At 39.4% G+C, this 19,809-nt stretch overlaps 1 long non-coding RNA gene across 1 annotated transcript in view; it reads left to right on the top strand.

The window, feature by feature from the left end:
- LOC121028874 (uncharacterized) overlaps positions 1–19,809 on the top strand; it is a 161,223-nt gene that overhangs the window by 131,186 nt on the left and 10,228 nt on the right. The window contains exon 4 of the long non-coding RNA XR_005789477.1: positions 17,233–17,342. This is a non-coding gene — a long non-coding RNA (uncharacterized LOC121028874). The remainder of the gene's footprint in view (positions 1–17,232; positions 17,343–19,809) is intronic.

Raw genomic sequence — 19,809 nt, 5'->3', positions numbered from 1 at the left:
TTTCCTTCTTTTGTGTGTGTGTGTCTTAGAATTAACTTTGTTCTTTCCTATTCTCCTTTGCAGCCCATCCCCAAATCCCCTAAGGATTCAAACCTTAGGACGGGACTGACTCTGGGGGGGTGGGGGGAAGATTGTGGAGGGAACTTTTAATATGATTTATTTGGGTCTTTTCTCTTCTTGAGAACCACCAAAACATTGGCCCAAAGCTTCTAGTCTAGATCTTCCCTTCTCCTAGCACTAAGTTGAGATTTATAAGTGATATTCATGAAGGCCTTTTGCAAAGATAGGGAATGGGGGAAGGAAGATACTTCTGCTACCATGGGCCTGCCTCACTCTTTCCCATATTGTGTCGTCCTCCTGTCTACTCTCCTTACCATGATGTCTTACACAGGGCAAGTGTTCAATAGATATGTATGAAAAACTACTCCCTCATTTGATGTCCCTTGGCCACCAGGCTAGGCCAATCTCTCCCTCAAGGATGAGAGGGAAGTAAGTCTGTATTGGCTTACTAGGTGTTGCAGGGTCTAAGTGAACGTACTATAATTCACATATGAAAAATAATGTAACTGTGTTTTCTGTGACTGATCTAGAACTCTGCAGACTCCTAATAGCCAATCAACACATATGAGTTAAAAGAATGAATGTGTTTCATCTTTCTCTGAATCCTCTTCCCAGTGCTGGCAGGCAGTAGTTGTGGGATGATTAAATCTTGTCCTTTTGCAGTAACTCAGTCTTTTCTAGCTTTAGAGTCTATTTTGGGCAAACTTAATCCCATTGGGGTAATTGTTCAGTCCTTCAGGGCTTCTGCCTCTTCCCCAGGTGGCACATGGGCACAGAAGGGACTTGTGGGTGTTCAAGGTGACACTGGTAAAGAGCTTTTTGTTCTCCCTTGATCATTCTCTGGACGACTGAGATCACATTGAGATGTAGTTCATGTTTCCTCGTGTTTGGACATCAGTTTCTGTCCTCCCTGTACCCTCTGCTGAATAGGGTGGTCAATTTTTGGTTCACTATTTTGGTTTTAGCAATAGTGATTGCTCTCGGAGAACACAACTCACTACCCCCTGCTGACTGCTCTTTAAAAAAAATTGTTCCCTTTTTATTGTAATAAGAACACAACATGAGGTATACCCTCTTAACAAAAATTTCAAGTATACAATCCAGTAATGTTAACTATAGGCACAATGTTGTACAATTATCGCTAGAACTTAATCATCCCGCGTAACTGAAACTTATACCTGTTAAGCAGCAACTCCCCATTTTCCACTGCCCCCAAACCCTGGTAACCCCAGTTCTACTCTCTCCTTCTCTTTGAAAGATTTATATACCTCATATAGGTGGTATCATACAGTATTTGTCTATGTCTGGTTTATTTTACCTAGTATAATGTCGTCAAGGCTTATAATGTTGTTGCCTATGGCAGGATTTCCTTCCTTATTAATGCTGAATAATATTCCATTGTATGTATATGCCACATTTTTTTATCCATTCATTCACTGATGGATGTTTAGGTTGTTTCTACATTTTGGCTATGGAAAATAATGCTGCAATGAATATGAGAGTGCAAGTATCTCTTTGAGATTCTGATTTCAATTCTTTTGGGTAGATATCCAGAATGTCCTTGGAAAAAACTGATATGCACATGCAAAAGAATAAAATTGGACCCTTATCTCACATCATACACAAATGTCAACTCAAAATGTAATAAAGACCTAAATGTAAAACCTGAAACTGTAAGGCTCCTAGAAGAAAATATTAGTTCCTTGACATTGGTCTTAGCAATTGTTTCTAGGATAAGACATCAAAAGCACAGGCAACTAAAGCAAAAATAGGTAAGTGGGACTACATCAAACTAAAAAGCTTCCACACAGCAAAGGAAACAATAGAGTGAAAAGGCAACCTATGAAAGACAGTATGTGCAAACACATTAGTTCTCACACACTCTACTAACTTCTGAGGCTCTCCACCTAAGACGTTCCCTCATCCCTTGTTATGTTCCTCACAGCATCACACAGGAATCTCTGTATCTCTTCCATCCTACCCACTGGTTCATCAGTCCAGTGTAGACACTTGTCCCCATTAGGGGTGTTCTACCACATTCACCTCATGTGGGAATATAGCAGGAGTAAATTAGTTTCCCAGGGCTTTCCTAACAAATGTCCACATTCTATGTGGCTTAAAACAGCTGAAATAATTCTTTCACAGTTCTGGATTCTAGAGGTCTAAAATCAAAGTATCAGCTAAGTCTGTTTCTTCTGGAGGGAGAATCTGTTGGATGTGTCTCTCCTAGTCTCTGGTGGTTGTTGGCAAATCCTTGGTATTCTCTGGCTTGCAGCTGTACATGCCTCCTTCATCAGACAGTGGTCTCCTTGTGTTCCCTGTGCCCAAATTTCCCTTTTCTTAGAAGAACCAGTTATTGGCTAACCCTAATCCAGCATGACCTCATCTTAAATTGATTACATCTGCAAAGACCATATTTCCAAATAAGATCACATTCACAGCCACCGGGGCTTAGGACATCAACCTGTCTTTTTGGAGGACACAATTGAAGCCACAACAAAGAGAACTAAATTGGAGCACAAGCCCACGTTCTTGGACTCTCCTTCATCCAACCTGAGGTTTGTATTTAGGTTTCTATCATCTAGCACCACCCATCTTCAGGGGATGAGGATACAAAATCTCTTCTACATTAGTGTCATCCCCCAGAATATCATTCCTTAATTCCTTGAATCCTCTTCTCACAATGGAAAAATGCTAGTCTCCTTCATGTCTGGTAGAATCTCTACCTTCATCATGTTCCCTTTACCTCACTGTAGAATTCAATGCTTAAACTTCCCAGCTTTGCTCTTGATATATCAACATTGAAGATTGGTCAGAGAGATTTCCCAGCACCCTTTGCTGGGGCTCAGCCATTGCCTCCCATCCACAGAAGCCACTGAGTACTCGGCATCATGGGAATTCTTCCCATGCTCTGAGGGAATGTCTACCCCTGCTTACTCCTAAATGTTCTTTTACTTTCCTTAAAGATCAGTACTCCTGGATTTTCTCTGTGAAGATGGTCTTTCCAGTACTTTGAATGAAGGACTTCAGGGGTAAACAAGTTGTGGACTAGCATATTCAGCAGACCACATACCCCATTGAAGAAGAGAAAGACCTAGTATATAGTGATCCCTCCAGAAGTAGGAGAGTTCAAAGAGGAGATCAGGTTCTGCATGCACGGGATCTGCAGCATGAAAGTCCTGTGTGACTAGTCGTCTATGTACAACATCTTTTGAGACAGAGAGAGATCCATCTGTCATGCTTCCTCTGCAGAATCATTCTAATGCCACTGCATTTTTTGGCCCATTCCAAGCAGCATGGAAGTCATGAGTACTTTATCTGTGATTCAAGTGACTTTAAGATTAATACTGGTTTTAATCTTTAAGTCTCAGCTTCCTTGTATATAACACAGGATGTTAGTATCCTCCTTGAAAGGTCATTATCATTATTAGACAACATATATGCATAGCAACTAGTCTAGTGCCTGGTGCTTAGGGGATGCTTAACAAGTAGTAATACATGTATCATTAGTCTATTCTGCTTCCCTCTTCTCTCTCTAGATCACACCAGTACTCTGAAATTACTCCTCTTTTCATTGCACCCTCCCCCCAGAAGAAAGACAAGGGAGAAGAAAGAGTATTACCCTCTCTAGAGCTCCTCTTGTCTGCTTCCCCAGAGAGGGAACTTCTGTGATTCAGAGGTTTTCCTGGGCATCTCAGACCAGAACTGATTCTATAATTTGTCAGCCTGACCAAATGAAAGCAATCCTAACTACAGAAATTTATGACATGTATGCCAGTCTACTATGTTGCATGGTAATTATGCACAGCACAAAATATGTCTAAGTTTTATCTGGAAGTGTTATTTGACCATTGGATTGATCTTAGTTCACTTGTGCTCATTCTTCACCATTTTTGGTCACAGTGTCTTGGAAAAAAGGAAATGCCAGTCAGTCACTGCACTGAGTCCTCTGGAAAGGGTAAGTGAAACTGGTCCCATGGTCCCTTAGCTCTCCTACTCATAGATGCCTTATCTCAATCCAGGTCTGGCCAGCTCAGTCCAGATTCTTACTGGAGACCTGGTAAAGGGTAGCATCTCATCAGAGCAAGAGGATGTGGGAATTTCATTAGAAGGAAATAGTAAAGATTCATCTGGGAGTGGCTCGAGAGAAGCAGGGTGTTTGTTGTTGTTTGTTTTACTTTGTTTTGTTCTCTTGACACAGATAAGCGAGACCTGTCCAGTCAAACTAACACTGGATAGTCCCATTTCATCACTGATACAACCATTCACCCTGGTGCTGAGGCTAAAACCTGGGAGTCATGTGTGACTTTCCTTTCTCTTATATCTTGAATCGAATGTAGCAACAATTTCTATCTGTTCTGCCTTTAAAATATACCCCAAATCTAATTACTTCTTTGACTTCCACCTTCATCTCTCACTCAAACCACAGCCTCTGCTTGGCTTCCCAATCCCTGCTCTGGTGTCTCCAGTCGATTTTTCACCCAGTTTCCCAAGAAGTCTTTAGAACATGGGTTAAATAATTTTATTGCCCTATTCAAAGCCTTCTAATAGTTTTCTGTTATACTTGGAATACAATTCAAATTCCTGATCTCAGCCCACAAGATATCTTTACTCCACTTTAGGCACACTGGCCTTCTTGCCATCCTTCCTGCCGCCCAAACATGTTCTCACTTGCTATGCCCTTGGAATGGAACATTCTTACCTCCTTCCTTTCACTTAGATGTGACCAGCTCCAAGAGGCCTTCTCCATCCCTACTTCCATCATTGTCTGTTCCATTACTTGGTTTTATTTGTCTTTGTAGTTATTAGCACAATTTCAACTTATATATATAGTAAATATTTCATTTATGCATTTCTTCTATATCCCCATCTAAAAGGTGAGCTCATGAAAGCAAGAAGCTTGTTTTGCTCACTGCTGTGTCCTCACAATTTTAAAGAGCACCTGGTCATAATAGATGCTCAGAAGGAGTTGGCAAATGAAGGGAAATTCATCTCTTCATTTGATATCTCCAAATGATATCTTTAAATATCTTTAAAATATCTCCTTGTATTTCATTCTTCACCCACACCTTCTAGCCTCTGAGTTTCCATTTCTTTAGTTGAAACAGTATCTCTAGGTGTTTGGGCTTCAGAAATATTTCCCCACATCATCCCAACAGGCAGCCAAGATTGAGAACCACTGAAATAAATCAGGGATTTCAACATTTAATGTACATATAATTCACCTGGAAATCCTGCTAAAATGCAGATTATGATTCAGTAATGGTAGTAGTAGGCTACTTGAAAGCCTGCATTTTCAATAAGTTTCAGGTGGTACCACTACTGCTGGTCCATGAAGTGTGCTCTGAGTAGCAAGGGCCCAGATGATTTCCAAGATCACCTACAGCTCTACATTCTGAAACCAAAGTGAAGATAACACAATCCCTTCCACTTCTGTTCATGAAGACTAATACTGTGTCCCACCCTGGATGGCTCTGGGTTGAGTGCTGTGAGGGCACAACAGATGAAACATCATTTCCTTCATTTAAAATAATTTTTTTATGTTTAACTTTTAATTTTTAAATAACATCATACTTAAAAAAGTTGCAAAAATAGTATAAAGAACTCCTGTATATCCTTCAACAAGATTTCCCAAATGCTAAATCTCACTTAAGCATAGTACCATGATCTGAATCAGAAAATTAATGTTGGTATAGTACTATTAATCTACAGACCATGTTCAAATTTTGCCAGTTGTTCCCACTAATGTCCTTGCTTTTTTTGGCCTGGGGATCCAGTCCAGCATCATGAATTGCATTTAGTTGTCCTGTATCTTTACTTCCCTTAAAAACAGTTTTTTGGTCTTTCTTTGTCTTTCATCATCTTAAAATATCTGTAAAGTACTGGCCAGTTATTTTGTAGAATGCCCCTCAATTTGGATTTGTCTGCTGTTTCTTTTTTTCTTTTTTTAAATAGGCTCTGTGCCCAGCATGGAGCCTCATGTGGGGCTTGAACTCACAACCCTGAGATCAAGACCTGAGCTGATATCAAGAGTCAGACGCTTAATCAACTGAGCCACCCAGTCTGCCCTGACTGATGTTTCTAAGTATTAAATTCATATGGTGAATTTGGGGCAAGAATATCACAGAAGTGATAATGTGTCCTCCTCAGTGCATCATATCAAGGGTGCACAAAATGTGCATTGATCTATCAGTGATGTTAACGATGGTCTCTTGGTGTCTTCCAATACTATTTTCCTCTTTGCAATTAAATATTTATGTTATTAGGAGACACTTTGAGATTGCAAATACCCTGTATCTCATCACATTTTCACCCACTAATATTAGCATCCATTAATGATTCTTACTTTAAACAATTATTATTGTGGTATTTAGTCAGATGGTGATTTTCAGTTTCCATCATTCTTTCTATATCTGTTGGAACGCAGCTGTAAGGAAGAGCTTTTCTATGTCTGCCATTTATTTATTTATAAAATTATTATTTATATATACATAAATTGGTGGAATATATATAATATATATAATTTGCTTCCATGTGTATTTTTATGTTTTATTTAATTTCTTGGTTAACCCATTCATTCTTTAGTAGGATGTTCTTTAACCTCCATGTATTTGTGGTCTTTCCAATTTTCTTCTTGTGTTGACTTCAAATTTCATAGTGTTCTGAAAATATGCATAGTTTAATCTCAATCTTTCTGTACTTTCTGAGGCCTAATTTGGGACCCCATATTTGATCTGTACTGGAGAATATTCCATGTTGCACTCAAAAAGAATATACATTCTGCTGCTTTATGATGAAATGTTCTGAATATATCTATTAAGTCCATCTGATCCAGTGTGTCATTCAAAGCCATTGTTTCCTTGTTAATTTTCTGCTTTGATGACATGTCCTTTGTTGTAAGTAGGGTGTTAAAGTCCCCTACTATTATTGTATTATTATCAATGACTTTTTTTTATGTTTGTGATTAACGGATTTATATATTTTGGTGCTTCCAGGTTGGGGGAATTAATACAATTTTTAGATATTATTTTTGGATAGACCCCTTAATTATGATATAGTGCCCTTCTTCATGTCTTGTTACAGTCTTGGTTTAAAATCTAGTTTGTCCGATAAAAGTATGGCTACCCCAGCTTTCTTTGGACATCCACTAGCATGATAAGTGGTTCTGTATCCCTTCACTTTCAACCTGAAAGTGTCTTTAGGTCTAAAATGAGTCTTTTATAGGCAGCATATAGATGGGTATTGGTGTTTTGTTTTGTTTTGTTTTTTATCCATTCTGCTGCCCTATGTCTTTTGTTGGAGCATTTAGTATGTTGTTATTCAGAGTGATAGATTATTGATAGATAAGAATCTAGTGCCATTGTATTACCTGTAATGTCATTGTTTCTGGAGATTTTCTCTGTTCCTTTCTAGTCTTTTTTGCTTTTGGCCTTTTTTCACCACTCAAAGAATCCCCTTTAATATTTCTAGGTCTGGTTTAGTGACCGCTAATTCCTTTACTTTTTATTTTTCTGGGAAACTCTGTATCTCTCCTATTCTGAATGACAATCTTGCTGGATAAAGTGTTCTTGGCTGCATTGTTTTCCCATTCAGCATGTTGAATATATCATGCCACTCCCTTCTGGCCTGCCTCCACAGGTTTCTATGGAGAGATCTGCTGCTTATCTGATTTGTCTTCCCTTGTAGGTTAGGGATTTGTTTTCCCTTGCTACTCTCAGGATTCTTTCCTTATCTCTGTATTTTGCATATTTTACTATTATATTTTTTGGTGTCGGCTGCCTTTTGTTGTTTTTAATGGGAGTTCTCTGTGCCTGTGGATTTGAATGTCCCTCCCTCCCTCCCTCCTCTGTCTCCCTTCCCTCTGCAGCATCCGTGATTCTTTTCTCCCCTAAACTGCATCTCCACACCTCCAACCTTCCACATTTTGTGGCCTCTTTTTTCCCTCTAGTTGTGCAGTTTTCAGATCAATTTTCTGGGGGTTCAGAATGATTTGATAATTATCTAACTGTGTTTGAGGGATGAGGTAAGCATAGTCCTTCTACTATTCCATCATCTTATCTCCTCCCCAGATTTTCCATTTATTCCCAATTTGATCTTGAAATATTGTATGTTTCACGACAGGGATGCCCACTCTCACCACTGTTGTTTAACATAGTGCTGGAAGTTCTAGCATCAGCAATCAGACATCAAAAGGAAATCAAAGGCATCAAAATTGGCAAAGATGAAGTCAAGCTTTCGCTTTTTGCAGGTGATATGATATTATACATGGAAAATCCGATAGACTCCACCAAAAGTCTGCTAGAACTGATACATGAATTCAGCAAAGTGGCAGGATACAAAATCAATGTACAGAAATCAGTTGCAATCTTATACACTAACAATGAAACAACAGAAATACAAATAAAGAAACTGATCCCATTCACAATTGCACCAAGAAGCATAAAATACCTAGGAATAAATCTAACCAAAGATGTAAAAGATCTGTATGCTGAAAACTATAGAAAGCTTATGAAGGTAATTGAAGAAGATATAAAGAAATGGAAAGACATTCCCTGCTCATGGATTGGAAGAATAAATATTGTCAAAATGTCAATACTACCCAAAGCTATCTACACATTCAGTGCAATCCCAATCAAAATGGCACCAGCATTCTTCTCGAAACTAGACCAAGCAATCCTAAAATTCATATGGAACCACAAAAGGCCCCAAATAGCCAAGGTAATTTTGAAGAAGAAGACCAAATCAGGAGGCATCACAATCCCAGACTTTAGCCACTACTACAAAGCTGTCATCATCAAGACAGCATGGTATTGGCACAAAAACAGACACATAGACCAATGGAATAGAATAGAAACCCCAGAACTAGACCCACAAATGTATGGCTAACTCATCTTTGACAAAGCAGGAAAGAACATCCAATGGAAAATAGACAGTCTCTTTAACAAATGGTGCTGGGAGAACTGGACAGCAACATGCAGAAGGTTGAAACTAGACCACTTTCTCACACCATTCACAAAAATAAATTCAAAATGGATAAAGGACCTGAATGTGAGACAGGAAACCATCAAAACCTTAGAGGAGAAAGCAGGAAAAGACCTCTCTGACCTCAGCCATAGCAATCTCTTACTCGACACATCCCCAAAGGCAAGGGAATTAAAAGCAAAAATGAATTACTGGGACCTTATGAAGATTAAAACCTTCTGCACAGCAAAGGAAACAACCAACAAAACTAAAAGGCAACCAATGGAATGGGAAAAGATATTTGCAAATGACATATCAGACAAAGGGCTAGTATCCAAAATCTATAAAGAGCTTACCAAACTCCACACCCAAAAAACAAATAACCCAGTGAAGAAATGGGCAGAAAACATGAATAGACACTTCTCTAAAGAAGACATCTGGATGGCCAACAGGCACATGAAAAGATGTTCAGCGTCGCTCCTCATCAGGGAAATACAAATCAAAACCACACTCAGATATCACCTCACGCCAGTCAGAGTGGCCAAAATGAACAAATCAGGAGACTATAGACGCTGGAGAGGATGTGGAGAAACGGGAACCCTCTTGCACTGTCGTTGGGAATGCAAACTGGTGCAGCCACTCTGGAAAACAGTGTGGAGGTTCCTCAAAAAATTAAAAATAGACTTACCCTATGACCCAGCAATAGCACTGCTAGGAATTTACCCAAGGGATACAGGAGTACTGATGCATAGGGGCACTTGTACCCCAATGTTTATAGCAGCACTCTCAACAATAGCCAAATTATGGAAAGAGCCTAAATGTCCGTCAACTGATGAATGGATAAAGAAATTGTGGTTTATATACACAATGGAGTACTACATGGCAATGAGAAAGAACGAAATATGGCCCTTTGTAGCAACGTGGATGGAACTGGAGAGTGTGATGCTAAGTGAAATAAGCCATACAGAGAAAGACAGATACCATATGTTTTCACTCTTATGTGGATCCTGAGAAACTTAACAGAAACCCATGGGGGAGGGGAAGGAAAAAAAAAGAGGTTAGAGTGGGAGAGAGCCAAAGCATAAGAGACTCTTAAAAACTGAGAACAAACTGAGGGTTGATGGGGAGGGTGGGTGATGGGTATTGAGAAGGGCACCTTTTGGGATGAGCACTGGGTGTTGTATGGAAACCAATTTGACAATAAATTTCATATATTGAAAAAAAAAAGATTGTATGTTTCTATGAATTCATTTTTTTCTAGCTTCTCTAGGCATATAATTTTTTGTAGTCATTACTTATAATCCTTTGTATTTCTGGCTCTTGTTTCTCTTCTTTCATTTCTGAGGTTATTTTTTTGGTTCCTCTCTGTTTTTTTCTTGATAACTCTGGCTAAAGATTTATCAGTTTTGTTTATCTTTTCAAAGAACCAACCCTTAGTTTCTTTGCTTTTTGCTTTTTTTTTTTTTTTGTCTCTATTTCATTTATTTCTGCTGATCTTTATTATTTCCTTCCTTCTACTTCCCTTGGGCTGTATTTGTTCTTCCTTTTCTAGTCCCTTTGGGTCTAAGGTTAGATATTTTTATTTGAAATTTTTCTTATTTCTTGAGGTTGGCATCTATCACTATAAATTTTCCTCTTCTAACTGCTTTCATGGCATCCCAAAGATGTTGGACCATTATGTTTTCATTTTCATTAGTCTCCATGTATTTTTTTATTGTAGAATGTTGTTTAGCCTCTACATTATTGTGGTTTTTCCAGTTTCTTTCTTGCAACTCATTTCTAGTTTCATACTTTTTGGCTGCAAAAGGTGTATGAAATGATTTCAATCTTCCTAAATTTATTGAGACTTGTTTTGTGGACTAATTTGTCATCTCACCTGGGCAATGTTCCATGTGCATTTGAAAGGAACATGTATTCTGTTGTTTGTGCATGGAAAATTCTGTATAGGTCCATCTGGTCTAATATGTCATTCAAGGCTACTGTTTCCTTGTTGGTTTTATGTAAGTGGGATTTGAAGTCCCCTACTATTATTCTTTTACCTTCAATTTCTCTGTTTATGTCTGTTAATACTTGCTTTATGTATTTAGGTGCTCCAATGTTGTTTGCATAGATATTTACAATTATCAATCCTCTTTTGGGTTTGATCCCTTTATCATGATGTCAGTGCCCTCATTTGTCTCTAGTTTGTTTTAAAGTCTGTCTGGGGCACTGGAGTGGCTCAGTTAGTTAAGTGGTTGACTCTTGATTTTGGCTCAGGTTATGAACTCTTGGTCATGGGTACAAGCCCCACATTGGGCTCTGCACTCACAGTGTGAAGCCCACTTTGGATCCTTTATCTCCCTCTCTTACTGCCCCCCAACTCATGTTCTCTCTCTCAAAAATAAATAAACACTTTTTAAAAAGCATATTCTTAAATTCTGTCTGATATGAATATTGTTACCTCTACATTTTTTTTTGCTTTCATTTTTATGGAATATCTGTTTCCATTCCTTTGCTTTCAGTCTGTACATGTGTTTAAGTCTGAAGTGAGTCTTTTGTCGGTAGCATATAGATGGGTCTTATTTTCTTATGCATTCTGTCACCATACATTTTTTGGTTGGAGCATTTATATCATTTACATTTATTTTTTTTTTTAAAGAGTGTGAGAGGGGACAGAAGGAGAGGGAGGGAGAGAATCCCAAGTAAGCTCCATGCAGAACACAACACAGTACTTGATCTCATGACAGTGAGATCATGACCTGAACAAAAATCAAGAGTTGGATGCTTAACTGACTGAGCCACCCAGGCACCCCATACACCATTTACATTTAAAGTAATTATTAATAGGTATGTACTTACTGTTATTTAATTTTTTCTGATTGTTTTTGTAGCTCTTCTCTGTTCCTTTCTTCTTTTCTTGCTCTTTTTCCTTGTGATTGATGACTTTCTTTAGTGCTATGCTTGTTTTCCTTTCTCTTTATTTTTTGTGTATCTACTATAGGTATTTGGTTTGTGGTTACCATGAGGTTCTTATATAACATCATACCTATATAGCAGCCTATATTAAGTTGATGATTATGTAAGTCCAAACACATTAAAGAAACTTCATTTTTACTCCCTGCCACCATGCTTTAAATCTTTTTATTGTGTCTGTGCCCTTAACTAATTTTTCAGATATCATTGATTGTACTACTTTAGTATTTTAGCCTTTATATTGGCTTTATAAGTGATTGCTTTACTACCTTTACTGTGTGTTTACTTTTACTCATGGCAATTTTTCCTCTCATAATTTTTTTTGCTTCTACTTATGGCATTTTCTTTTCTACTTAAATAAGTTCCTTTAACATTTCTTGCAAGGCCATTTTATTGGTGGTAAACATCTTTAACTTTGGCTAGTCTGGGAAACTCTATCTCTCCTTCCATTCTTAATGATAATCTTGCCAGGTAGAGTATTCTTCATTATAAGGTTTTCCCCCCTTTCAGTACTTAGAACATATCACTTCTGGCCTGAAACATTTCTGCTGAAAAGTCATCTGATAGGCTTATGGGGCCTTTCTTGTACATTATTAGTAGTTTCTCTCTTGCTCCTTTGAAATTCTCTTTCATTTTTTATATTTTAATTACTACGTGTCATGGTGTGAACCTCTTTGGGTTGATCTTGTTTCTTAAACCTGGGTTTCCTTTCCTGCTTTAGGGAGGTTTTCAGTTATTATATCTTCAAGTAAGTTTTCTGCCCCCTTTTTCCTCTCCTCTCCTTCTGGGACCCCTATAAGGCAAATGTTTGTTTTCACTTGGTGTTGTCCAAGAGATACATTAACCTATCCTTTTTTCAATTCTTTTTGTCTTTTTTGCTGTTTAACTTGAGTGCTATCCATTACCCTGTCTTCCAGGTCATTGATTCATTCTTCTGTATTTTCTAATCTGCTATTGATTCTCTCTAGTGTAGTGTTCATTTCAATTATTGTATTCTTCAACTCTGATTGGTTCTTTTTTATATTTTCTATCTCTTTGTTGAAGTTATCACTGAGTTTATCCACTGCTTTCTCCAGTCTGGTGACCATCTTTGTGACCATTACTTTCAACCATTTATCAGGTAGATTGATTATGTCCATTTCATTTGGTTATTTTTCTGAGGTTGTGTCTTATTCTTTCATATGGAGCATATTCCTCTGTCTCCTCATTTTGCTTGACTTTCTGTGTTTGTTTCTATGAATTAGGTGGAACAACTACTTCTTCTAAATTGGAAGTAGTGGTATGTGTATGGTAGTACCCTCTGTAGACTTTGTGTGCCTGGTGACTTTGGCTGGCTAACTGGAACTGTGGCTTGTGTGGGGTGGGAGTCCCAGAGTACTCCATGATGAAACTGTCCTGGTGGTATGGCCAGAGCTGAAGTGGGCATGATTCTGGGGCTCTTTATGCAGAGGATGCCCTGGCAAAACTGGTGAAGCTAAAGTGGGTGCTAGCTGTGGGATCCTAAGGCTTTCCACAAAGAGGGTGACCTGGCTGAACAGCTGAAACTGAAATAGGTACCAGTTAGGGGTGTCCTGGGCTGCTCAGCACAGGGGTTTCCCAGGCAGGACCATTGGACCCAAGGCAGGTGCTGGCTGAGAGTCCCAGGGCACTACTCACAGGGGACACCCTGGAAGGGTAACTGGAGCCAAAGGCAGCTAGACCCAAAATAGGCACTAGCCAGAAGGTCCCAGAGTGGTCTGTACTAAGAGTACTCAACCAAATCATTTGGAGCTGAAATGTGGTTGGCCTGGAGTGTTTCAGGGTACCTTGTGCCTGTGTCACCTTGACAAGATGTTTGGAGCTGTCGTGAGCATGGACCATGGGTGTTGCAGTGCATGCCGCTCTGGGGCTGCCTCAGTGGGACAGCTTGGGCTGGTGTGGGCTAGGGCCCTGAGGCTAACTGAGGCAAGCCAACTATGGCTCCTGGACCCTGCTCCAGTCTGTTCTTTGAACTTCGAGGGAGAATGTAAACCACAACACTCACCATCCCCTCTCAGAGGGAGGCCTGGCAGAGCAGTGCCCCCTGCCACCATTTGGCAGGGTTCTAGGGTTGGTTCCCACATACTCTAGTTGCTTTTTTAAGCCACAGCTGTTTTTTCTATGCCCCAGGGCAGACAAATCTGCTCACAGTCCCTTAATACCATCCTTCCTCACTGCAGCTTAACAGCATTTGAGGGTGAGAATTCCCTTCATTACTGTGTTTCCATCTCTCTTGCTGTTCTCTATGTAGTCTTTTTATCTTTTGTTGTATAGAAACGCAACAGCCCTCGGTTCTGTCAGCCCTCAGTTCTTCTTTAGAAGGAATTGCTCTATAAATAAGTGTAGATTTAGTATGTCCACCGAGGAGGTGAGTTCAGGGTCTTCTAACATCACCATTTGGATCAGAAGAACCCTTGTTAACTCTTTACTGTCATACAAGTACACCAGCCCCTGTTGCCTATGCATTGTGGTTCTAGTGATGTCAATTTCTGTTCCATTTTCATTTATCCCCTTTATCTATTATATAATTGTCTGTCTATCTATCTGTCTATCATTTTTGGGAAGGGGGAACAAAAGGAGTGCAACTTCAAATGACCTATTAGAGAAGGGCAGTTTCTATGAGGATTAGTGCTGTTTTTCTTTTAGAAATTATAATAATAGCGTCATGCACAAAATCAGTTTGATTACCCATGCCTTAAATGTTGCTATTCCAAGAGTATAACTTCTCAAAGGGCAGTTATGTTTAAGATCATTTAAGAACAAAGACTTTGGCAAATGATTGTGTCAAGGAGCTGTGTTCTTTTTTGGGCATTTGCATTTTAACAGACTGAGAAATAAATCTAACTTTTCAAGTGAAGAACTATTTACCATCTGCAGTTTGTTAATGTCTGAGGCAGGGAAAATCTGTCGTTCACATACGTTTGTGATGGAGTTGGCAGATTCTACTCTTATGGAAGGTTTCATCAGCAGTGACTGAGATAGAATCACTCTGCTTCTGAAAACCTGCTTGATGCAATATGGTGAGCCAGCTACTCAGCTTCTGTTTGTGGCAAAAAAAAAAAAAAAAAAAAAAAAGTCAGCATCTTGAGAGTAGTGTCTTCTCATTTTTTCTTGTGACAAAAATCTGAGTAGCATTGATGAAAGAATTGGTATGGTCTAAGATAAAATAGTGACTAATGAATATATTCATCAGATTTCCAAGTACTCGTAGAGCAACTCAGATGGGATCAGGCTACCTTACCAAATGGCCTTGTGCAGCAGGCAGAGCCAGGTGTAAGATTTACAGAGGAAAAGGAAGCAAGACGGGAAAAGAATATGAACTCCAAAAACCACTTCACAGAAATAGACTGTGCACAGAGAGAGAAAAAGGAAATTTCGTCCGTTGCCATGAGTGAAAAATTCTAGATGAGGAAAAGATGTTTAAAGGGGATGTAGGGGCGCCTGCATGGCTCAGTCAGTTCAAGTGGCCGACTTTAGCTCCAGTCACGATCTCCTGGCTGGTGAGTTCGAGCCCCACGTTGGGCTCTGTGCTGACAGCTCAGAGCCTGGAGCCTGCTTCCGATTCTGTGTCTCCCTCTCTCTTTCCCATCCGCACTCTGTTTCTCTCTTGCAAAAATGAATAAACATTAAAAATAGATGATAGATAGATAGATAGATAGATAGAGTATAGAAAGGTTCAGGTGATCTGTTCTAAGCAAGCCTTCTGAGCTGCCTTTTAAAGGAAACTTAATATAAATTGTTATTTATATTATTGTTTATGTTATTTGGTTTGGACTGGTGTTTTTTAAAAACAAAAACAAAACACTAAGCACCAGCAGGATCTAGTAGGATCTAGAAATGATTTGATATATTCGAATAGTAAGCAAGAGTGATAGTCAGTATAAAGATTAATCACAAGATATGGGCATTGATCCATTAGGATGGAAACTCAATCAAAATGGCCATCAGGTATAAAGGGTAGTGTGCCACACTGGTACGTGCCAGCTCAATGTCACCTCTGACATTTCTAGGCCTGAAAATGATTTGTGGTGATGTATGGGCATGGAGGAGGTGTATGAGCTCAAATGTTCTCCTGTGTCAGTTTCATTTGAGCCTCATGAGAAAGTGTGGGAGTGGGAGGGCAGAAGCTAATGACCAATTTCAGGTGATCTAAGCCCTGCTTTGTGCATTACTAGACACTGTTACATCTGACACATATTTACTAACTCTATTTCAAATATAATAACAAGAGAAAGTCTTGTGCCTTTTTTGATCATGTTTTGGAATAACAGTACAGGGTAACAAAGATAAGGTCTATTTCCTCCTCTGTTTCGTAGCATTGTTGCATTTCAGTTGGGGCCATGAGTAATTCTGACCAATGGAATGTGAGAAGTGACAGGGGTCACTTTTAGATCAAGGTGGTCAAAAGTCAATGTGCTGGGGCACTTGGGTGTTTCAGTTGGTTAAGCATCTGACTTTCCCTCAAGTCATGATCTTGCAATTCGTGAGTTCAAGCCCCACATGGGGCTCTGCACTGACCGTATGGAGCCTGCTTGGAATTCCCTCTCTCTCTCTCTCTCTCTCTCTCTCTCTCTCTCTCTCTCTCCTCTCTCTCTCTCTCTCCCCCTCCTATGCTTATGCTTTTGTTCTCAAAATAAATAAATAAACGTAAAAAAAAAAACAATGTGTTTCTTCCATCCTTCTATTGACATAGCAACTTTTGAGGCCAAGTGTCCCAAATAGTGTAGCTGTCAGACAGAAAACTGATCCCCACTGAGCATCAAATTTGTGAGAGAAGCAAACATTCTGTGTTAAACCAGAGATCTGCACAGCATAACATAATTTACCCTGACTAGAAATTGGTCCCTAATGGCATAACAAACCCCTAAGGTATTTTCTTTACCGGAAAGCAGGGAAGACCCAGATATTGAGATCAAAATGTTGCTTATCCAAGTTATACATTAGCAATGTACTTTCTACAGCTTCCACCTGCAATCACTTAGGGAGGGAGAACTCGAGTATAGTATGCCAGTAGTTCTGGAGCATGTGTTCGAAAACAGAATGTAAATAGTGTATGTTGACTGTCTTTGGGTAGGTGCCACAAGAAATACATGAGTTCAGAGAAGAAATGGCAGACAAAAACAAAAGTAAATGGAGAGTGTTCAGAAGTCCAGAGTTTTGTAGACCTGGAAAAGCCAACGTTTTCTAGACCCCAACAGTGAGAGACAGGATGGAAATGATTTTGGTTTTGCTTCCACCTAGGATATACTTCAAGAGAAGTTGGCCCCCACACTGATGAGACAGAGCTGGGCAATTTACAAAATCATAAATTTTCTCAAATGCATCAAAAACTGAGATTACAAGACAACCAGGTAAACTGAATTCTTGAGAGTGACAGCTTGGCATATGAATTGCTTTAGCCTTGGCAGAGTAAGGTGGGATGAGGTGGCTAGCATAAAAACACGTAAGAAGCAATCAGTTAAAAATTTACTAAATTCTTGGGGCGCCTCGGTGGTTCAGTCAGTTGAGCATCCAACTTCAGCTCAGATCATGATCTCATGGTTCATGGGTTCGAGCCCCGCATTAGGCTCTGTGCTGATCGCTTGGAGCCTGGAGTTTGTTTCAGATTCTGTGTCTCCCCTGTCTCTTCCCCTCCACTGCTCGCATTGTCTCTCTCTATCAAAAATAAATTAAAATATCTTTTAAAAAATTACTAAACTTTTATTTATTTTTTTTATTTTTATTTTTTTTTTTATATATGAAATTTATTGTCAAATTGGTTTCCATACAACACCCAGTGCTCATCCCAACAGGTGCCCTCCTCAATACCCATCACCCACCCTCTCCTCCCTCCCACCCCCCATCAACCCTCAGTTTGCTCTCAGTTCTCAACAGTCTCTTATGCTTTGGCTCTCTCCCACTCTAACCTCTTTTTTTTTTTTTCCTTCCCCTCCCCCATGGGTTCCTGTTAAGTTTCTCAGGATCCACATAAGAGTGAAACCATATGGTATCTGTCTTTCTCTCTATGGCTTATTTCACTTAGCATCACACTCTCCAGTTCCATCCACGTTGCTACAAAAGGCCATATTTCATTTTTTCTCATTGCCACGTAGTATTCCATAGTGTATATAAACCACAATTTCTTTATCCATTCATCAGTTGATGGACATTTAGGCTCTTTCCATAATTTGGCTATTGTTGAGAGTGCTGCTATGAACATTGGGGTACAAGTGCCCCTATGCATCAGTACTCCTGTGTCCCTTGGATAAATTCCCAGCAGTGCTATTGCTGGGTCATAGGGTAAGTCTATTTTTAATTTTCTGAGGAACCTGCATACTGCTTTCCAGAGTGGCTGCACCAATTTGCATTCCCACCAACAGTGCAAGAGGGTTCCCGTTTCTCCACATCCTCTCCAGCATCTATAGTCTCCTGATTTGTTCATTTTGGCCACTCTGACTGGCGTGAGGTGATATCTGAGTGTGGTTTTGATTTGTATTTCCCTGATGAGGAGCGACGCTGAACATCTTTTCATGTGCCTGTTGGCCATCCAGATGTCTTCTTTAGAGAAGTGTCTATTCATGTTTTCTGCCCATTTCTTCACTGGGTTATTTGCTTTTCAGGTGTGGAGTTTGGTGAGCTCTTTATAGATTTTGGATACTAGCCCTTTGTCTGATATGTCATTTGCAAATATCTTTTCCCATTCCGTTGGTTGCCTTTTAGTTTTGTTGGTTGTTTCCTTTGCTGTGCAGAAGCTTTTTATCTTCATAAGGTCCCAGTAATTCACTTTTGCTTTTAATTCCCTTGCCTTTGGGGATGTGTCGAGTAAGAGATTGCTACGGCTGAGGTCAGAGAGGTCTTTTCCTGCTTTCTCCTCTAGGGTTTGGATGGTTTCCTGTCTCACATTCAGGTCCTTTATCCATTTTGAGTTTATTTTTGTGAATGGTGTGAGAAAGTGGTCTAGTTTCAACCTTCTGCATGTTGCTGTCCAGTTCTCCCAGCACCATTTGTTAAAGAGACTGTCTTTTTTCCATTGGATGTTCTCTCCTGCTTTGTCAAAGATGAATTGGCCATACGTTTGTGGGTCTAGTTCTGGGGTTTCTATTCTATTCCATTGGTCTATGTGTCTGTTTTTGTGCCAATACCATGCTGTCTTGATGATGACAGCTTTGTAGTAGAGGCTAAAGTCTGGGATTGTGATGCCTCCTGCTTTGGTCTTCTTCTTCAAAATTACTTTGGCTATTCGGGGCCTTTTGTGGTTCCATATGAATTTTAGGATTGCTTGTTCTAGTTTCGAGAAGAATGCTGGTGCAATTTTGATTGGGATTGCATTGAATGTGTAGATAGCTTTGGGTAGTATTGACATTTTGACAATATTTATTCTTCCAATCCATGAGCAGGGAATGTCTTTCCATTTCTTTAAATCTTCTTCAATTCCCTTCATAAGCTTTCGATAGTTTTCAGCATACAGATCCTTTACATCTTTGGTTAGATTTATTCCTAGGTATTTTATGCTTCTTGGTGCAATTGTGAATGGGATCAGTTTCCTTATTTGTCTTTCTGTTACTTCATTGTTAGTGTATAAGAATGCAACTGATTTCTGTACATTGATTTTGTATCCTGCCACTTTGCTGAATTCATGTATCAGTTCTAGCAGACTTTTGGTGGAGTCTCTCGGATTTTCCATGTATATAATCATGTCATCTGCAAAAAGCGAAAGCTTGACTTCATCTTTGCCAATTTTGATGCCTTTGATTTCCTTTTGTTGTCTGATTGCTGATGCTAGAACTTCCAGCACTATGTTAAACAACAGCGGTGAGACTGGGCATCCCTGTCGTGTTC

The sequence above is a fragment of the Herpailurus yagouaroundi genome, unplaced genomic scaffold, assembly GCF_014898765.1.
Source record: "Herpailurus yagouaroundi ecotype Mexico unplaced genomic scaffold, PumYag 100, whole genome shotgun sequence".
Taxonomy (NCBI): domain Eukaryota; kingdom Metazoa; phylum Chordata; class Mammalia; order Carnivora; family Felidae; genus Herpailurus; species Herpailurus yagouaroundi.
Note: the sequence above shows the minus strand (reverse complement) of the source record. Positions and strands in the feature narration are given on the sequence as shown.